The 21,293-nt window shown below is 40.2% G+C and overlaps 1 long non-coding RNA gene across 1 annotated transcript; it reads right to left on the bottom strand.

Annotated features, from left to right (window-relative positions):
- Positions 1–12,262: 12,262 nt before the first annotated feature.
- LOC138166481 (uncharacterized) lies at positions 12,263–20,866 on the bottom strand. The gene is made up of 2 exons (XR_011169606.1): positions 19,690–20,866; positions 12,263–13,346 (listed from the first exon to the last, which is right to left on the bottom strand). It is a non-coding gene; the product is annotated as an uncharacterized lncRNA (long non-coding RNA).
- Between the last annotated feature and the right edge of the window lie 427 nt (positions 20,867–21,293).

Below are 21,293 nucleotides of genomic sequence, written 5' to 3'. Positions count from 1 at the left end.
TGGATAGAAAGGGACAGATTCGAAGGTTGTTGTGAAGTTAATAATGACATGATCTGGCAGCTGACCAGATATATGGGTAAGTTAGTATCAATGATGACTCCCAACTCAAAGAGAAATAGGTTTGGGAGCAGTTAGGTGGCACAGTGAATAAAGCACTGGCCCTGGAGTCAGGAGGACCTGCATTCAAATTTGACCTTAGACACTTTACACACTTACTAACTGTGTGACCTTGGGCAACTCACTTAACCCCAATTGCCTTGCTTCCAAAAAAAAAAGAGAAATAGGTTTGTAAATTTATAGCAGAAAGGGATATTAGAGCCATCTTATTTATCTTACAGATGAGAAACTAAGATCCTCAGACTTGCCCCAGGTCACACAGGAGCAAGTAGCAGAATAAATTTGTGGACCCAGGTCCCCTGTCTCCAGATAGATCATGCTGTCCATTGCAACATGATGCGTTCTCTTGCAAAGCTGAGTGCCTAGGAAGATCCTTGATGGAAGAAGGCAAATGAGGAAGAGATTTTAAAAGAAGGACAAAATACAGAAAGTTTATAGAAAGCAGCAGAACTGAGATCTGAGCCTAAATCCACTGACTTTGTGGCAAAGCCCTATCATTTGGAGAAGCTGTATACTTTGTGTGAATTTTTTTTCAAATCTTTGAGTTATACAGTACATTTCTCTTTATCTTTTCAATAGCCCTGAGTCTACAACAGCTGCTTTGGAAAGTCTTCTTATCTGAAGGACATGAGGCATTATGGTGCAAGAGAGAGAGGGGAAAAAACAAAACAGACTTAGAATCTGAGGATCTAGGTTCAATGCCTGCCTCTGACATTTCCTGTGGCTTTAAATGAGATGATCTCTGAAATTTCTTACAGCTCCAAGTCCTATAATCCTAGAAAATAGAATGTGGTTTTCATGGTGAGTAGATGAGCAGTTCTCCCATTTATTCCTTATGTCACTGATGATAATGAAATCTGTCAATGACTGCCTCAACTTCGGCAAAAGCAAAAAACAGTTTGAGACTAAAAGGAGTCTTCCAGATCACCTGATACAGCCATTGATTTAAGATGAGGACATCGACATCCAGGGACATTAAAATGGTTTTACCAAGGCCACTTAGGTACTAAGCGGAGCTAAGACTTAGACTGAGGTTCAAACCCAGGATTCCAAATCCAAGGCTCTTTTCACTTCAACACTGCCAGTGAGTCAAGTTTTCAAGTACAATCAATAAAGGAATTCTTTTATCCATATTCTTTTCTACTTACTCTGAGGGAATCAACCTCCTCTTCATTCTTTCATTCATTCATTTATTCAACAAGCATTTAATAAAGGCCTATTATATGCCAAGGATGCAAAAAGAAAGGAAACCAGCCCTGAAAAAGTTAACAATCTACTTCTTGACCTTATTCATTTTGTAGTTCCTTCTTCCCAGTGAAATATTAAATATTATGGAATAAAAGAAATCTTTTTTTAATGTATTGCATTTTTATTTATTGTTAATATTTTTCAATTACATTTTTTTACTTTATCAAATGCTTTATTAACTTCTAGTTTACATCATTCATTCACACAAGATTTTGAGTTACAAATTTTCTCCCCCTTTTTCCCCTACCTACCACCCCAAAATAGCGATCCCACTGGATATCCCCTCCTCCAGTCTGCTGTCTCCCATATCTTCCCCCAATCCCCGCTCCGATTTTCCAGTAGAGTACAGAGGATCTCTATACCCCAGTGCCTGTATATCTTATTTCCCAGTTACATATAAAATAATGTTAATAATAGTGTGTGTGTGTATATATATATTTAAACATTTGATTTTAAAACTTTGAATTCCAGATTCATTCCCTTCCTCCCTTGTCACCCACCCTTATTGGAAAGATAAGCAATTCAATATAGGTTGTACATGTATAGCTATGCAAAATATTACCATAGTGGATATATTGTAAAAGACTGACTATATTTCCCTCCATCCTATCCCATCTCCCACTTGTTCTATTCTCTACTTTGATCCTATCCCTTTTCAAAAGTGGGTGCTTCCAACTTCCCTGCCCTCCCTTCCAACATACCCCCCACATCCTCTTCCCTGCTACTCTCCTGTAGGGTGAGATATCCTATTTAGTGTGTATGTCTTTCCCTCCCTAAGCCAAATTCAATGAGAATAAAGTTAATCCATTCCCTTTTGCCTTCCTGTTTTTCCCCTCTGTTGTAACCGTTTCCCTTGCCAATTCTATATGAGATAGTTTACCCCATTCTATCTCTCCCCATCTCCTCTCATTATTCTTAATTTCACCTTTTAAACATCATCCCTTGCTAATAAATTGGTCCTGTGCCCTCTATCTATGTACACCTCTACACATATATACACATACTCACATATGTATTCATACGCCCATATACCCTCCTATATAGAAATATATATATATATATGTATATATGTGTGTGTGTGTGTGTGTGTGTGTGTGTGCATTTCTATTCCCTTCAACTATTCTCATGCTGAGAAAAGTTTCATAAGTTAACAATTATCATTTTTCCATGTAGGAATGTAAATAGTTCAACTTTGATAAGTTCCTTATGATTTCTTTTCTCTGTTTATCTTCTCATGCTTCTGTTGCTTCTTGTATCTGAATGTCAGGTTTTCTATTCAACTCTGTTTTTTTCATCCATAATGCTTGAAAGTCCTCTATTTCATTGAATGACCATATTTTCCCCTGAAACATGATACTCAGTTTTGCTAGGTAGGTGATTCTTGGTTTTAATCCCAGCTTCTTTGACCTCTGGAATATCATATTCAAAGCCCTTCAATCCCTCAGTGTAAGAAGCTGCCAGATCCTGAGTTATCCTGATTATGTTTCCACAGTATTCAAATTGTTTCTTCCTGGCTGCTTGTAGTATTTTCTCCTTGATCTGGGAACTCTGGAACCAGGCTATAATATTCCTAGTAATTCTTTTTGGGATCTCTTTCAAGAGGTGATTGGTAGATTCTTTCAACCTCTATTTTGCCCTCTGGTTCTAAAACATCAGGGCAATTTTCCTTGAGAATTTCTTGAAGGATGATTTCTAGGTTCTTTTTTTGATCATGGATTTCAGGTAGTCCAATAATTTTTAAATTATCTCTCCTGGATCTATTTTCCAGGTCAGTGGTTTCCCAATGAGATATTTCACATTGCCTTCTATTTTTTTTCATTTGTTTGGATCTGTTTAATAGTATCTTGATTTCTCATAAAGTCACTAGCTTTCATTTGCTTCAATCTAATTCTGAAGGAATGATTCTCTTCAGTCACCTTTTGAGATTCTTTTTCCATCTGTCAAATTTGACTTTTTAAGGCATTCTTCTCCTCATTGACTTTCTGAGCCTCTTTTGCCATTTGAGTTAGTCTTTTTTAAGGTGTTATTTTCTTCAGTCGGTTTGTTGACTCTCATTTCATAATTTTCTTGCATCGTTCTCATTTCTCTTCCCAATTTTTCCTTCTCTTCTGTTATTTGGTTTTCAAAATCCTTCTTATGGTCCTGTATGGCCTGTACCAGCTCTTATTTTTCTTGGAAACTTTTGGTGCAGGAGTTCGGACTTCGTTGTCTTCCTCCTGTTCCATGCTTTGATCCTTTTTGTCCCCCAAATAGGAGTCTAATGTTGGATTCCTCTGTTTGCTTTGCTTCCCTGGTTTACTCATGTTGCCACTCAATTACTTGACTTTTGAGCTTTTTATCATAGTAGGACTCTGCTACCAGACAGGGGAACTTTGTCCCAATCTCTGGAGTTTTTGCAGCTGCTGGGGCTGTTAGTTGGGTGCCCTTCTGAACCTCCACATGCTCTGGCAAGCTGGTCATGCACCCCAGGACCTCCACCCTGGACCACAATCCAGATCCATGCAAGTTAAAGCAAGAGTGATTACCCCTAAGACTGGTTGCTTGGTTCCCCTACAGTCTGCAAGCCAGGAACTGAAGCTGCCACGTGGCAGCAGCTGCACGGCCACGGAGCTTCAGCCGCTTCTCCCTCCAGAGGGTAAAGGCTGGACCACACTCCCAAACTACCGGATCCCAAAGTCCACACTGCACTGACCTCTCACTTTGTCCTTAGCATCTATGTGTTGATAATTCTGGAAACCATCACAGCTGCTGGTGATCTGAAGTCCCTCCAGCCAGCAGCTGGTTGTGGCTGCCCTGAAGCTAAAACCTTGGGCTCGCTGGTGGCTGGGCTCGGCTCCCAGAGTGCTGCGCTGGCCCCTTCCTGCTGGCCTGCTGGACTGTCTTCAGCAGGTGATTAGCTTCTCTCTGTCATTTTGTGGGTTCTGTAGCTCCAAAGTTTGTCTAGAGTCATTTTTCACATGAATTGGAGGAGATGGAAGACAGAGCTGTGTGGAAGTCATGTTTCTACTCCTCCATCTTGACTCCACCCCCTCCTATTATGTAAAAGTAATCCTTTTAAGGATAAGTCATCCCTCAATTTGGTGTAGGCCTCTACCCAATTCTTAGCAACCACAATCAAGAACCTAGGAGGTACCTTCAACATACTGCTAAAGGAACTACTAATATACTAATGAGGCACACTGTGAGCAGGAAGGAGGCCCAGAAATGACTGCCTTTTAGTTAGCAGACTGGATAAAACTAAGTCCCTTTGGTTACAATCCATCAGACAGGTATATGGGTCCTAAAAAACCAATTAAATAGGAAAACTCAGAATGGCACATATTGTGGGTCATGTCATACCCTGTAGGATGTTTTTCACTGCTCAGTCTTTTAAAAATGGAAACAAAATGCAATGACAGTCATTTCCTAGAAGTTCCACTGAATGCACTTTTTAAGACTTTTTTTTTCTCATAAAGCATTGTCTAGTTTACACAACAACTGCATTCCTAGAACATTCTCAAGGGTTGCTTTGTTCAATCAAGTACCTTTGAGGATGATAAGGACTAAAGAGAAAAATGAAGTAAAGCAACAAAATTTCTTCTTCCAAGCTATTGGGGGAAAATCCACTAAGATGAAATGTAATAGAGGTATGTATAGAGTTTTTAATTTGGACTCAAAAAATCTACTATATAACTACAAGATGGCAGAGGTGGCTAAATAACACCTTGTCTGAAAAAAACAAGAGGGAATGGATGGCCTTCCCTGCTTTAATTGGAAAGGTAGAGGAATATGGGTATAGAATATTGCGTATGCTGTCAGACCTACTGTATTGATTGGTTCTGCCAAATTACTTTTTTTCTTTCTTTTAATATGTATATACATATATTATATATACATATAATATATAAATCTTTCTTATAAAGAAATTTTTGCTAAATAAAGAAAGGGAAGGGATCAATTCAGAAATTAATGAGTTATCCAAAAAAAGGAATAAATTGTTTTTAAGTTTTAGTGATGCAACCTGAACATGAGTCATCAGTGTGATATGGCAGCCAAAAAAGTTAATGATATTATGCTATATTAAAAGCATAGTGTCTCTGACTTGTGAGATGATATTACCCTGCTCAAATCATATCTTGAGCATTGTGTTTAGTCCCAGGTACCACATTTTAAGAAGAACAATGATAAGCTCAAGGATGTCCGAAAGCAGGCAATCAGGATGGTGAAGGGCCTCAAGATCATGCCATGTGAAGGGCATTTGATAAAACTGGAAATGTTTAACCTATAGAAGAAAAGATTTAGAGAGGACATGATAGAATTCTTTAAATATTTCTATGTTGTATTTGAGGGATGACTTCAGGGTCATGTAATAAATAAGCTTGAGGACTAAATATTTTCTCTGATCCTCACAACCTTTCAAACCTCTCCAAAATAAGAATTAAGCAACAGGAATAAAGCAATTTCAATTGCCTCCACAGTCTAGGACGCCAAGTACTCAAATGGGGTACTAACTTGAAGTAATAGCAAAGAAGGCCAATATTCCCTAACATCTAACAAGCACTCACTCAGCACCCTTTCCCCTACTATATTGACAAGTTGACCCACACACTTGCAACAGAAACACCACACCCCATCCTCCCACTTCCCTCCCCCTGTGTCTTGGAGATAAACAGAAGAAATTTGCTCAGGCCATGTTAGTCATGTGATAGGATTCTGTGTCTCAACAGAACAAAGGAAGAAAGAAAACAAGGACAGGACAGGGACCCATGCTTATATCTATATACCCCAACCTTCCCGATTCCCAGTGCCAAACTCCGAACATCAGAAATTTGCTTAGGTTATGATAATAGCATGACAGTGCTCTGTAAAGCAGAAGACTGAGAAACAGAGGGAGTAGGGACAGGATGTATGTGTGGTGGGTTGTGTGGCATTCCCCTAAGCCTGAAAGAAGGAGCCTAGTATCTAGCTGTAGCCAGTCCTACCCCCCCCACACACACTCTTCCCCCACTCCCCCCAACCCCCAGAAGTCACTTGGAGAAGAAATCAAGGCTGGTGAACCTTGAATTGCCCAGTATGAGAAAAGATTGAGCCATTTTGAGATCAGGCCCCCAGAGAAATAGCCATGAAAGAGGAGGGAGTCAGAAAGCAAGCAATAGGGAAGGGGCAGCAGGGTGAGTGATAGTAACAAAAATATCAGGAGGGAGAAAACTCAAAGACTTTAAGCACAAGTATATAAACTAACAGGGCAGACATTAGCAGGAGAAGGAAATATGCCTTCCAGATCTAGTAAAAGAGTTCAAGCATTTTTGAATAAGTATTTTAAAACAAAAGAAAATGATTCAACACTTTATAAGGCTAAGGATCCTGTGGATTTTAAAGAGAGGATGGAACCATAGTGCACTGCTCCTGGACATTTTAAAAATGAAATAAGAATTGTGAGAACAAAATGTATAGCCTGCACAGATGATATGATTGGCAGAATAAAAAAATCTGAATCTACAGTGGCAAGTCTCATCAAAGGAACACAAGATTGGGAATGCAAATACATAGAAGGGAAGGACAATCTGGAAGAAGAGAAGCAAAAAGCAATAGTATCAAAAACATGTTCTCTATACAAGCAAAACATATTGATCTTGAAGACAGGATGTATAGAAAGAACTTAAGGATATAGATGTCCCAGAAGTTTTTGAAGGACTATGTCATACAGAACAGTGGTATCAAACTCAAATAGAGATATAGGGTCAATAAACCATATATAATGATCCCTGTAGGCTTCATGTTGACTTAGAAAGCCACATATTAATATTCTGTGTTTTATTGTATTCTTATTTATTTTGCCAAATAGTTCCCTATTATATTTTAATCTGGTTCTAGCAGCACTGGGGAGTATTATGGGCCTTGTGGCCTGCAGGCTGTGTGTTTGACACCTCTGATATAGAAGATCTTAGGGTCATGGGATCATAGATTTAGAACTGGAATGGATCCTAAAGGCAATTTGAAGATAAGGAAACTGAGACTGAGAGAAATTAATTGATTTGCCCAGGGTCACATAACTAAGTAAATGTCTAAAGCAGGAAAGAGCAGTAGATGGAAATTGCCAATAAGCTTTATGAGAACAAAAAACTTCCTAACAATTAGAGATATCAAAACACAGAGGGGAAAGCCATGGTACAGATGAAAGAGAAAAAAGGTCACTAACCACTTGAAGCCACTCCTTAAGCATGAGGTTCTTCCAACAGAAGGGCTAGAACTGTACCTTCTGAGAAGGTTTTGGTGAGAGGTGTGGTGATTAAAAAGTTCAAGAGACAATTTCTGGGTAATAAGTCATTTTATTGTAAATGATAACATTTTCAATAAAAGGTGAGTGTCACTCTTGAATGCCAAAGACAATCATGGTGGAGGGCTCACAGCTTATATGCCCCTTAGAAGAGGGGTAGTCAACTCTTATTGGTTAACAATTAATGAGAGATGGCCTTTACAGGGAGAAGTGATCTTTTGCCAATGTGAGACTGAGAGTGATGTAAGTGCCAAGAGTGACATGAGAGTCACTCTTGGCCAAAGAGACTATCTCTACACTCACATAACCACCACCTTGGGCAATCTATTCAAAGAATTTATCCTCACCCAAACCCAAATAGAAGGTTAGGTGGGATTTGACCAAGATTGAGGAGAGTTAATTTAATTTCATTGTCAGTAATGTCCTTCAAGAGACTGAACTTTGAAATGAGGACTTTAGAAAAAGGAGGGAACTCTGGATCTCCCCAAATCATTCCTTATTAATATAATTTTTTCTCTCAGAGGGTTGGGATTACTTTAGAGGTTCTATGAACACTGACTTTTTTTTTCTTGATAGGTCCAGTTTTTACTTTCTCCTCTCTTCTCTAAGGGACCAGAACACAGTATTCTGCCTACTGCCTTGCACACTCCCCTCTGCCTAGGACAATGTACCTAATCTGGGAGAGAAGTGGGGTGGGGCATGTCTCTGTGTCTCTGTGTGTGTAGAATGGGGCATTGGGGAAGCCTGCATCACTCCATTCTGTCCTTGAGATACAATATGCATTGTGTGTCTAACTGTTCTCTGACTTAGGCATAAAGATGCTTTGTGGCCATGTGATTGTCATGTGTGAGGAAGTTATAAGAACAGTTCTTTGCTATCAACCTTGCTTTATTCCTAAGAAAGCATGTCTAAACATCAGTTTTCCATATGCAGTTCAGTCAAAACATATGCCATTTTTATTGATTTCACTCAGGGTTGAAAATCTTAATGCATGTTATGTCATGGAGAGAGAATTAGTTACAAATGAAGCTTCAGGAGGGTTTTGTCATGATGAAAGGGATAGTTCTTTCATAGATTGCCTGGGGGGGAATCTTCATGGTGCAACCTAATTTACAGAACTTCTGTATAAATGAACTTATATTTCACTTGGGATCATAATTACTTTTTAAAAGATTTTCCCTGATGATAATGTTTGCTTCCCAACAGCACATATGTGATGAATCTACAGCAGGCTCCCTAACCTTTTTGTTTGTTTTATAATATCGGAATTGTAATGGAGGTTATACAACTGAATTAACTGGTCTACATCTTTTAACTTTGCTATTTTCTACCTTCTGGGTTCCTTTGAACATTTAAGGCTCAAAGAAAGATATATGGAGATAGCAAAGCTGTGGTGTTCTGATGTTAGCACATGAGCTTCAAAAGCAAATACATATGAAATAAAAATGTTAGTGCCTAAAGGGGTTTAGAGTCTGACTCCCAGGAAAATAGAACCAAAGAATGAAACCTTGAAAACAGAAGGGACAGCAGCTGTATTCACTGACATCAGCTGAAGAAATGGCGTGGTACCTACATGTGGACAATCAATCTTAGAGTCAGCAGGAGATTTCACACAGCCATAAATGAAGACAAACAGGGAGCAATGAACAGAAAGACCCAGAAATCACTGAGGGAAAAGAATAGTGAGGGGAGAAAAAAAGAGAGTAGGACAAGGTTAAGACTCCAGTAAAGTCTGATCCCTCTGCTTCATACACACACACACACACACTTCCCACTTCCGTTCCCTCTGCACTCTCCTACCTTAGGTAGGCTGAAGGTTCACTTTATAGAGCCTTCAAATTCTGATCTTGTCAAACCAAATCATTTTGCTTTCGGCAGGCAAACTGGAAAAATTATAAGAAAGGGAGTTTCCTCATTGGAAGTTCCCTACACCCATGGAATCAGATATCTCTGAAAACAAAACAAGACACAATCTCTTAACCACAGAGACTTAAATACACCAATAACAAGGATCCCCTGTTCAAGTCAATACTTTCTAGGAAAGAAACTGACTAGTTGGAAGGCATTCTGATGACGGAAGCAGAGACAGAGCAGAAACCATGCTATTCAAGTATCATTGAAAGAACTGGGAATGTTTTTCTTAGATGGGAAGAAACTGGGAGGGGATGAGACAGGAGAGCTGTCTTCTACTTCTTGAGGGGCCTTTCAGGCAAAAACTTAAGTGGAGGGAATGGATTTTTTCATCTTGTCCCCAGAGGGCAGAATAAGGGCAAGACAGTCCAGTTAGGCTGAACATCCCTTCATGCAGGTTTATTCCCTTCTAGGATTTGTGATTGGTGATCTTAATTTTTTATATTCCTTAGGGATAGTAGATAGCACTGATAAAATGATCTTACTGAAGACTCAGAAATACCCAGGGATGCCTGTACTCCAATGTCTCTACTTTTACTTTGTTTTTGTGACAAGCATTTCAGGTCATGAAGCACGGGCCTCCCATCTGGATGATCTAATCAGGGATGTGACTGTGAGACGAGTCATTGAACAGGTAATTTGTATTTTTCATTTCTCATCAATTCAAACAACATAAGACTTAAGATCTGCCTGAAGGTAGTGTCTCAGTTAACAGCTAGCTACTGAAGTCAGAGGAGTTCCTCTGTTGAAAAATATGAAGGAACAAACTCCAAAGTTATATACTAGTCCTTTATTCAATAAGCAAAAATTTAGACTTAAAATAAGAGCCTACATATGATTTTTTTTTTCGCCTCATGGAATACTTTATAAGAAGAACTCTTCACAGTTGGCTTATTAAAGAGCTATTGGTTGAAACAACTCAATGAGATAGGCCTGCCATTGCTCACTTCAGTCTCTTTCCCAGGTAGGTGTTTCCATTTATTTATGCCGGCTTCTGGTGTTAATTAGCAAAGTCATTACACATTAACAAGTCAGCCACATAAACAAGCAGGCCCAGAAATGGACCTTCCTAAGTTCATATCATGAGAGTTCACACAACTGCTGGAATTCAAGGAAGTGTTTTCCCCCAACAATCTCTGCATTGATCTGTCTTAAGAGCTAGTGGCACCAATGGCCATGGAATTTCCCCTATGAAACTCACAGAACCACAGATTTACAGCTCTAGGGCATCTTAGAGGCTATTGGGTCTAACCCCACCACCACCATCACCATCTTCCAGATAAGGAATCGGTCCCAGAGACGTTACCTAACTTGCTAATATCTTATGAGATAGGAAGTAGCAGTCAGGTTTTGAACATTAAGTCTCTGATTTCAAATCCAGTGTCCTTTCTGGTAAAACATACCCAATCAGATTTTCCATATAGCTACCAAGGTAATATTCATAGAGCACAGTTCTGATCATATCAACTGTCCTCAATAAATTGTAATGGCTCCCTATTAATACAAAGTCTTCTGGCATTTAAAGCCCATGCCTCCAAACTCCTTTTCAAATCCTATTAAACAATACTCCTATTCTTTTTTTTTTTTTTTGCTTTTTTTTTTGGAAGGAGAAGGCAGGGCAATTGGGGTTAAGTGACTTGCCAAAGGTCACATGGCTAGTAAGTGTTGTGTCTGAGGCCAAATTTGAACTCATGTCCTCCACACTCCAGAGCCAATACTCTATTCACTGTGCCACCTAGCTGCCCAATACTCCTATTCTTGAACCCTAAAATCCAGCTAAACTTCTTACTCTTGTTCTTCACACACAGTATTCCATTTCCCATGTCCTCACCTGGTGTTCATCATGCCTGGAATGTACTCCCACTTCTCCTCTACCTCTTGGAGTCCATCTTTTCTTCTCCTGCTCATGAGCCAACCTGGTCTGCTACAAATTTATGTTACGTTGTGTTATGTCATGTCATGCCATGCCACAAAGGCTCAAACAAGCCTTCACTCTTACATGGAAAGCTTTTTGTTAATGCCTGGTGGACACCATCACACAGTGCTATTCGAAACTTTTAAAAAAATTTCAATCTTTTATTGACATCTTGTTTTTATGTTACTCATTGCCAAATATGTCCTCCAACCTCCTGTCTAGCAAGCTATCTCTTGTAGCAAAGACAAATGAAGAGAAAAAAAAATCAGTTTAACTAAAATAACCACCATGTGAACCAACGCTTCTGACATTTTATGCAATAACTCTACCCATAGCCTCCCGTCTCTTCAAGGAAGGAAGGTTGGTGTCTTTTGGTGTATTTGGTGTCTTTTCTCACCTCAGCTCTTCTCTGAGGTCAAGCATAGCTATTATCACACATCATTACAGTTTTGTGTTTCTGTTCATTGTATTTACATTTTTATACTTATCGTGTACATTTTCTTGACAGCTCACTTTACGTCAGTTCATCTAAGTCTTCTCATATAGTTCTGAATTTTTCATCTTCGTCATGTTTGTAGTAAATGGAGAGTCAGCCTTGGAAGACCTAAATTTAAGTCTCACTTCTGACATATACTGAATTTGGATGATCCTGGACAAGTCACTCTCTGGATCACTCGTCCAGTGGTATCAAACTCAGATAGAAATGGGGGCTACTTGACCTGAGCATAGTGTCTCTGCATGCCGCATAATGACTTAGAAAGCCACACATTAACATTATGGATGTTGTATTATATTTTTATTTATTTTGTTAAATATTTTCCAATTGTGTTTTCATTTGGTTCTACCACACTTAGGAGTGTTGCAGTCACACTGCCACCAATGGGCTACTTTTGACACCTCTGCTATAGACTAATCAACTCACTGAGATTATAAATTGCAGAGAATGTCCCAGATTCATCTGGGAGTTCCCTATAATCAATGAAATCACAGTTCTATCACTATCTGATAGTGGACTGGTCTGCCCCAGTCCACATACACACATTGTCTCCCCCATTGAAATGTCTGTTCCTTGAGGGAAGGGATTGTTTTTGATTCTTTGTAACCCCAAGGTCTAGCAGAGTACCTGGCATATAGAAGAAGCTTAGTAAATTCTTGTTGACTGATTGATTGAAAAAATGATATTTAAAAAAACAAAAAACAAATTCTGGTTGGAGAACATCCAAAGTTTTAAAATGTGTGAAACAAAAGAGGGGAAAAGATAATTTAATGTTAGCAGTGTCAAACTAGCCATTTGAGGGATTGTAGGAGCTTAATATCATTCTTATGTAGCAAATATAGACTCTGGACCTAATCTCCCAATAAATACACTCACTAGCTGGTGAGGTTTCCAGAGCACAGCTGGCTACATCTCCCCTCCCATTGCCAAAGTTCTAGGAGTACCCCTGAGGTTTCTTCTAATGTTACCACATCAAGCCCTGACCCCAGTGCATTGCCCCCAATATCAATTGCCAGTGATTACCAACCCAAATTCAGTAAAGCAATTAATACCGATTAGCTTTTACAAAGGGATATTTACTTAGAAGATATAGCAAGAACCAAAATACAAAAGCATCCCCAAACACTGGAGCAAGCACATTTTCCCCACCACCTTGGTCCCTAGGGAGGAGGACTCAAATTTAAACCAACTTCTACCAATATTTTCAGCAAAAAGTTCACTTCTAGGTATAACACAGCTGATAAATTAGTCGATTCCTTGCTTTCAGGGCAAAGTATCTCAGCTGCTGGGTAGATTCACTGCTGGGCTAGGTCAAGCAGGTCATTCTTCAGGGTTGGGTCCTTTCTGGCTTTGGTTGCTGGACCTCTGCTGGCTCTTTTGACCTTTTAAGATCTCACAATGCCCTGTACCAAAAGAAAGAAGAAACAAACAGGAGCTAACTCTATCTCAGACACAGGTGTGCCCAGCATTTTCTCTGGCTGTCCCCTATGCCTGGAATGCTCTCCCTCCTCAGGTCTGACCACTGACCTCGCTGGCTTCCTTTCAGTCCCAACTAAAATCCCATATTCTACAGGAAGCCTTCCCCAGCCCCTTTTAAAGTGTTTTCCCTCTTTTAATTATTTTCCATTAATCCTGCATATAGCTTGCTTTGTAAATACCTGCATGTTGTCTTCTTCATAGATTCTAAGCTCCTCGAGGGCAGGAATTGTCCTTTGCTTCTTTTTTTGTTTCCCTAGCACTTAGTAGAACCTGGCTCACAGTAGGTGCTTAATAAATGCTTATTGAACTGAAGGGAGATGTAGATAGACGGCCTCTGATGTCCATTCCAAATATGAAATTCTGTGATTATCTAATCTAATTCAGGGGAAATATATCCCCCTTTTTTTTCTCCTCCTCCCTCTTGCCACCCCCAGAACCCAGAGCATCATAATTATGCCTTGTGGCCAGCAAGAAGGAAAGGCTGAATTATCAGGCTAGCGTCTTTATATGCACTCTCACTTCTGGCTCAGAAGCCAGTTTTCACAAGGCATTTCCTTACCATTCGGCTCATGCTCTGATGTACATTCACTGCTATCTTGTACTTTGAGATAGCAGGCTGATTCCCATGTCAGCTGCCAGCAGGTAGAGTCTATTGACTGAGTCTTCATGGGCCTGTTACACTTAAAAACACAACCTGTACCATAATGATTGTGATCTTACAGAGATAATGACAGTAGTCTTCCAGTTACCCCAATTTCTGTTGTTTTGTATAGTCCCATTTTCTTGAGAACATCAATTCAAACCACATTTATTAAGCATCTACCTTATAGTGGACACAGAGTTTATTTTTATTTATTTATTTATTAGCTTTTTGGAGGGAGGAAGGTAGGGAAATTGGGGTAAAGTGACTTGGCCAAGGTCACACGGCTAGTAAGTGTTAAGTGTCTGAGGCCACATTTGAACTCAGGTCCTCCTGACTCCAGGGCTGGTGCTCTATTCACTGTGCCACCTAGCCGCCCTGACACAGAGTTTAGCAAAGGTGAAAAAAACAACATATTCCCTACCCCTCATCTAGCACAAGGCTTTCTAAACTTTTCCCCCTGACTCCTTTTCTCCTTTCAGCTGTGTTAGTTGGCCTTGTGTGGCCTGAAGGCATGAGCAGTATAAAGAGTGCATGCTTTGTGCTCAGAACCCAAGCTGCAGTGAACTTGTAGGATGCAACAGGGCAAGGACTGCCAGAAACTCCTCAGATACACTATATGTTTGATTGCTGGGTGTTCAGAAACCTTTTATGGTTGCCATATGGGGTCAAAACCCACAGTTTAAGAAGTGCTGCTCTCGCAGATGTGTGCTCAAGTAACCATAATCCAAGATAGTATGAGTTAAATGTTGAGGAGAGGTAAGAGGAATTCACCAAGGGACATGACTTCTAGCTAGGGGAAACAAAGGAGGCTTCATAAAGAAAGGAATACCCAGGGGCGGCTAGGGGGGGCGCGATGAATAGAGCACCAGCCCTGGAATCAGAAGGACCTGCATTCAAATTCAGCCTCAGACACTTGACACTTCCTAGCTGTGTGACCTTGGGCAAGTCACTTAACCGCAATTGCACTGCCTTCCCTCCTCCAAAAAGAAAAAGAAAAGAAGAAAAAAAGTTAGAGTTTGAATGAAGGGATTTCAACAGGTGAAGTTCCTAATCCAAACTTTCATCAATTCTTATATAAACTATTGTAATTGCCTTCTAAATGGTTTCTCTGCCTCCAGTCTCTCCTCTTCAATCTATCCTTCACACAGCTGCTACCAAAGGCATAGTTTGACCATTTCATTCCCTATCAACTAAAGCCTTCCACAGTCTGGGCCCAAGGTACTTCTCCAGTCTTTTTTCTTACTACTCCTCTTTCTGCACATAATGTATTGGACCACGAGCTGTTCCTTGAACTTAACATTACACCTCTTGTCTCTATGCATTCTCATAAGTCATTGGTTAGACCTGAAGCAAGGCCCAAGCCTCATTTCTTTTTTTTTTTTTTAAGCAATCGAGGTTAAGTAACTTGCTCAAGGTTACACAGCCAGTTATTTCTGGGTGTGGTGCTGAGTGTCTGAGCCCGGGATTCGATCTCCCGGTCGTCCCAACACTGGAGCCGGTACTCTTACTCACTGAGCCACCTGGCTGCCCCTAAGCAATTGGGGTTAAGTAACTTGCTCAAGGTTACACGGCCAGGTGTTTCTGGGTGGGTGCTAAGTGTCTGAGCCCGGGATTCGATCTCCAGGTCTTCTCAACACTGGAGCCGGTGCTCTTACTTGCTGTGCTACCTGGCCGCCCCTCAAGCCTCATTTCTTGGCTCCACACATTTTCAATGTCTGTCTCTCATGCTTGGAACTCTCTCTTCTCGGCTCTTCCTCCTGACCTCCCTGCATTTCTTCAGGTCTCAGATAAACTCTTACCTTTTACAAGAAGCCTTCCTTTCCCATCCTCCTTAATCTTAGTGTCTTTGTTCTGAAGCTACCTTAAATTTATCATATATATCATATATATGTATATGTATCTTTTTTATGTATAGTTATTTCCATGTTTTCTTCCCCATTAGACTGGGTGCTCCTTGAGAGCAGGGACTATTTCTTTTTTGCTTTTCTTTGCATTTTCAGAACTTTATCACAGTTCTGGAACATAGTAGGAGCTTAATACTAGCTGACTAACTATGATCTCAGGTTATATTAATATATACATAGCCATCAGAAGAAAGAGGTGATCATTCTGCTGCACTTTGCCCTGAGAAGAACATATTGGGATTATTGTGTTTGCTTCTGGGGACCACATCTTATTAGGAAGGACATTCATAAACTAGAGCAGGAATGGTAAAGTCCCGCAAATTCATGTTATCTGAGAGTCAACTGAAGAAATAGGAAGGGGATTTTTCATCTCGAGAAGAGAAGTCTCATAGGGGATGTGGTCTCTCTCTTCAAGTATTTGAATATCTGTCATGTAGAAAAAGCATTAGATTTGTCATGTTTTCCCCAGAGAACCAAATTAGGACCCAGTGGTAGAAGTTGCAAAGAAGCTTATTTAGGCTTGATGTCAGGAAAAAGCTTACAAAGAAAGCTATCCAAAAATTAAATGAGTCACCTTGAGATGTGATGAGGTGACACCAGTTGGAAGGCTTTAAGCAAAGCCTAGGTGACCACTTGTTAAATATGTTTAAGTGGGGATTCTTTTCCAGGAGTGGGAGACATAGATAGATGGCCTCTGATGTCCATTCCAAATCTGAAATTCTGCAATTATCTAATCTAATTCAACTCCCTTCTTTTACAGTTGAGAAAAATGAGGCCCAGTGAAAGTGATCCCTGGATTAGACAGATCTGATCCCTGTATCAGGATTTATCCACCCCTCCCTCATACCTCCAGATTTTAGAGCTTGCATGAGAGTTTGAGGGTCATGATGAGTCTAAGCCCAGAGTCTCATTATGATTCTCATCGCAGAACTACCCCCATCTTACCCCAAATTAGAGACTGAATTAGAAATCCAGACTAGGACTATAGTGCTAGCAAGAGTCACAGCCAAAGAGAAATTTGGCTCTAGAAAATTCTCCTCTAGAAAAGTTGCTAAGAATGAATAGGATCAGAGCATCTTAGAAGGAAACCAAAAGATGCTCCTGTCCTTCCAGTCTTATTTCTTACAACTCCTCTTTTTGCACATACAGTATTGGACCATGAGCTGTCCTGTCCATCTCCTCCAGAGGAGGAAGCTGAGACTCCTCCACCAACAACTGGAAACTGTACTTAATTCTAGAGAGAAGTACTAGGTTCCTCTCTCCCCCGTGGAACAGCTGTCAGAATGACACGAAGTCCTCCGGTGTTTGAGGATATAGTGTGTCTTCAGCATCCATCGTCTTACTGGCACAATCATTAATATGAGCAGTTAGGACATTCTTTTTTGTTTGTTTTGGGGGAGACAATCAGAGTTTAAGTGACTTGCCCAGGGTCACATAGCTAGCAAGTGTCTGAGGTCAGACTAGAACTCAGGTCTTCCTGACACCAGGGACAATGCTCTAGCCACCTGGCTGCCCCTAATTAGGACATACTTAAAGAGGTAAAGGGGGCTGTGTATGGAAGAGGAGAGGGACAACCAACTTTATCCCGTCTACCCCATCTGTACGTAGAAGACTCTCAGCTCTTCTGTGGCACCCATTACCAGAGCCACCACATTCCTCTGGCCTCCCACCCCCATCATTTTCTCTACCAGCCACCTCCAAGAACTCCTGCCCAGGAGACTCCTCCTCTACAGAGACCCTGAAACCTGATTGTTGACTGAACCAGAGCCTACCTGTGTGTCATTGGTTGTTAAACCCTAAACCAAATTAAGAGATAGAGATAGGAATTGATCGTGTGATTTCATTGATATAGGGAACTCCTAGGTGAGAAATGTCCCACTACCAAGGAAGATTAGCATCTTTCCACCACCACCATCCCAAGTTAGATAACTGCTAAGAGCTCAGAGAACTCAGTCGATTAACCCAAGTCATACAGACAATACATGTCAGAGATGAGACTCAAACTGGTCTCCTTGGCTCTAAAACAAGTTCTCTATCCCCTGTACCAGTCTGCCTCTGAGAAACTAGATCATTTATGAGGATCCTTCCATCTCTGTGGCCATAGAATTTCTTGATATTGCAGAAACTACATTTATAACTTTTATTTTCCATTACTATGAGCTTTTGTCTCTTGTTTCCTAGGGTCTAATTTGGAAGGAGGAAAACATTCACATTTGTTCTTTCCTTATTGGGAAACACAGCAACTACAAAAACATTTGGTATAACATGAGAATCTAGTAATTATTAATGCCTCCCACAACCCCTCTCCCCTCCCCAGTTTGGCTCTGCACAGTAAAGAAAGTAACGAAACTCCCTTAGTGTGTGAAACCTCTTGGTGATTTTTCAAAAGTTCCACTGCTCATTTTAATCATTTACTCCAAAGTGGGCCAGTGAGGCTTCTCACAGTGGAAGTGACACACATAAGCTAATTTGTTTTTACAGAATTGTCTTTGTGTGATGAATTTTTTAAAAAGAAAAGAAAAATGGTGTTTCCTTTCTGTTTCATTCGAAAATTAGTAGAGGGATTTTGTTCATTTTAGAAAAAATACCCTTGGCAAGAGATGGAGTGTGCAGAATTTCATCCCAGAGGACATTTTCTCCAGTGTTATGGGCTCTGAAAACAGGAGGTTACAAGAACAACCCATCCCAAATTATTCCCTAGAGAAACCACAGGGACACAGAAGTGCAGTCAGTTCAGCAAGATGTTTGAATACAGCCTGACTCTGAATCCTTTGGTCTAGTTGTTTAAATATAAAAGTAATAAAAATTAACAAAAGTGGGGTGTTGATAAAACACCCTGTTATTTTTCCTGAGACAGAGTGGCACTGCAATAAAGTCTAAAAACAACTCTTCTCCCTCTCCCCCTCCCTCCCCAAATCTTGCACTCCCTCTTCCCCCCCCCAATTGTGGAAAAAGGAATAAAGCCAGTCAAACAAGAGGAGAAAAGGTTCCCTGCTTTGGGCAGTTGTGGTGATATAACTGGCAGAGGCAGCTTCTAAGCTGGGAGTTCTACCCTGAAAATCATCAGGCAGTGCAAGGGTAATTTCAGTTTGAATTCCTTGTAATTCCCTAAAACAAATCAAACACAACAGAGCTTATTCTTCCTGAGTCATCCTATCCCCTCTAAAAAAAAAATAAAATAAAATGAAGAAGAAACCTTTGATTGAAGATGTCACCAATTACCATAGACATTTGAGAGCTATTTATCACTTTCTCATTTCTTATTTAGCACTGCTCTTTCCTTTATGGGAAGATAGGTATCAGAGCATCTCCTATGACTAGATAATCATCCAGCATCTCTGAATGTCTTCTAATCAGACATAGTCACTCCAAAAAAATTCTCACATGGGTGGGAAGTAATTCCCAAGACAGCATTAACTTTGATAGATATATTTTCAGGCCATTCTGAGCATCACGCTGCCTCACTATCTTCATCATTTTAATTACTCTTTTTTGACTGCCAGTTTTAAAATACGAAATTGGCAGGTTTAATCTGATCATGCCATGGTCTGGATTATTTCCTGCCTAATGATGACAACATTCAACCATACACATTCTGGTGGAAGAAATCAACTCATGTCTGTGAAATTCTTTATCTTAAGGGGGAGAATGAGAGCAAGAAAAAAGAAAGAGAGAGAAGAGATAGAGATACCTTTCTGAAGCAAAGGAGAGTTCACCCACCTGGCACACTGCTGTCTGCACAGTTCTGAACAGCTGACAGCTTCTATTAATTTAGTTTCACTCCCCAGTTCAGTCGCCCATATGGAAAGCTGGAATGATTTTTGAAAAACAGCAAGTAACATCTGATGTGGCAGTAACTGGCAATTCTGACATTGAGCCTGGCTGTGGCCATTACCCAGGATGCCTCTCTTCGTCTTGAGAAGCAATTACAATTTCACAGGCTGGAATTAAAATTCCCTGTGGTATGCATCCAAGCAACGGGCACTGTCAAAGTGATTTCCAGCTGCTAATCTCTGACTGTGGTCTGAGGGAAAATAGAATTCCTCCTTATGGATACAGAGGTCTGTGGAGTTAGAAATGTGCATTCCCTCTTGTACTACAATTCCTTTTAAATCACTCATTTGTGAAAGGTGTTTGGTGTTTCTGGTATGAGAGAAGCGAAAAGAAAATAGAGTTAAGGTGGAGTGGACAAAGTAGGGATATATTGGCAAGAGTCTGTGCTGGAGGACAGGGCAGAAAGGAGAGAAAGAAATGGTGGCCAGTCCTTTGAGATGCCATGTGATAGAAGACCCAAAGTAGAGGAATTCCTTGGACTTCTCAGTGCTGTATTTATGGGTGTAGCCCCATCCAACAGTGGACTTGGCAGATGTTTAAGACAACTCCATGGGGATGTGACTTCTGATTGGCTGAGAGACTCCTGGAAGAGAAAAATAGAGGAAAGAGGCTGGGCACATTGTCCTTACAGAAAACATAACATAGGCAGATATTTTTTCGTGCATTTTTGGATGAGTAAAACGAGAGTCATAAGGCTTCATGCAGCGTAAGGGTAGGCAGGAATGGCATTCAGAGCTATCCAATCAGGAGCCAAGCTCTTCTTTCCCAAAATGCAAAGACAGTCCTCCCTGGCCTCTTCCTCATTGCCCCTATTCTTGTATTTCTCTTACTTTCCATTAAAGTTTCATTTTATTTCCTGAACTTCCATTGATGTCTTTCATATGAAAACACTAAGAAGTTTCGAGCATAGTCACGAGCCAACTCCTGGAAGTTTCTCTGTCACTTTGGCTGCTAGTTTTGATTTTACAAGAGGAAAACATGTGTAAATCTCCCTTTTATGACTCCCCTCCCCCAAATCCCCTCTCCCGTCTTCAACCACTTTTCATGTACTCATACACTGTACCTATATAGGAGAAAGAACACTGACTTGGGGTCAGAGGACCTGGATTCAAAATCTGGTGTTACTAATTGCTAGCTATGTGATTTGGATCAAGTCATATAATCTTTCTGAGGTTGAGTTTTCTCATTTATTAAAAGGGAATAATTTTAATTATATTTATATATACATGTATACATATTTATTTGATAAATTTCATATCCCTTTTATTCACACTGACTCTAACTTCTTTCTTCCCTTCTCCCACCCCTCCCACCTTAATTATGATTAAACGAGTTAATGTATGTAAAGCATAAAAGTGCCGTGTAAATGTCAATTATTATTATGGTGATGTAGCCTTTTGACTGAAACCAAATTTTACAGAACTTTTAGATTCAGTCAAAAGGCTACATTTAAGGACCTAAAAAAGCCACAGGTTCTCCACCCCAGACAC

The sequence above is a fragment of the Petaurus breviceps genome, unplaced genomic scaffold (assembly GCF_028583685.1).
Source record: "Petaurus breviceps papuanus isolate PSGF00001 unplaced genomic scaffold, PetGlider_PUasm1.0 224, whole genome shotgun sequence".
Classification (NCBI taxonomy): domain Eukaryota; kingdom Metazoa; phylum Chordata; class Mammalia; order Diprotodontia; family Petauridae; genus Petaurus; species Petaurus breviceps.
Note: the sequence above shows the minus strand (reverse complement) of the source record. Positions and strands in the feature narration are given on the sequence as shown.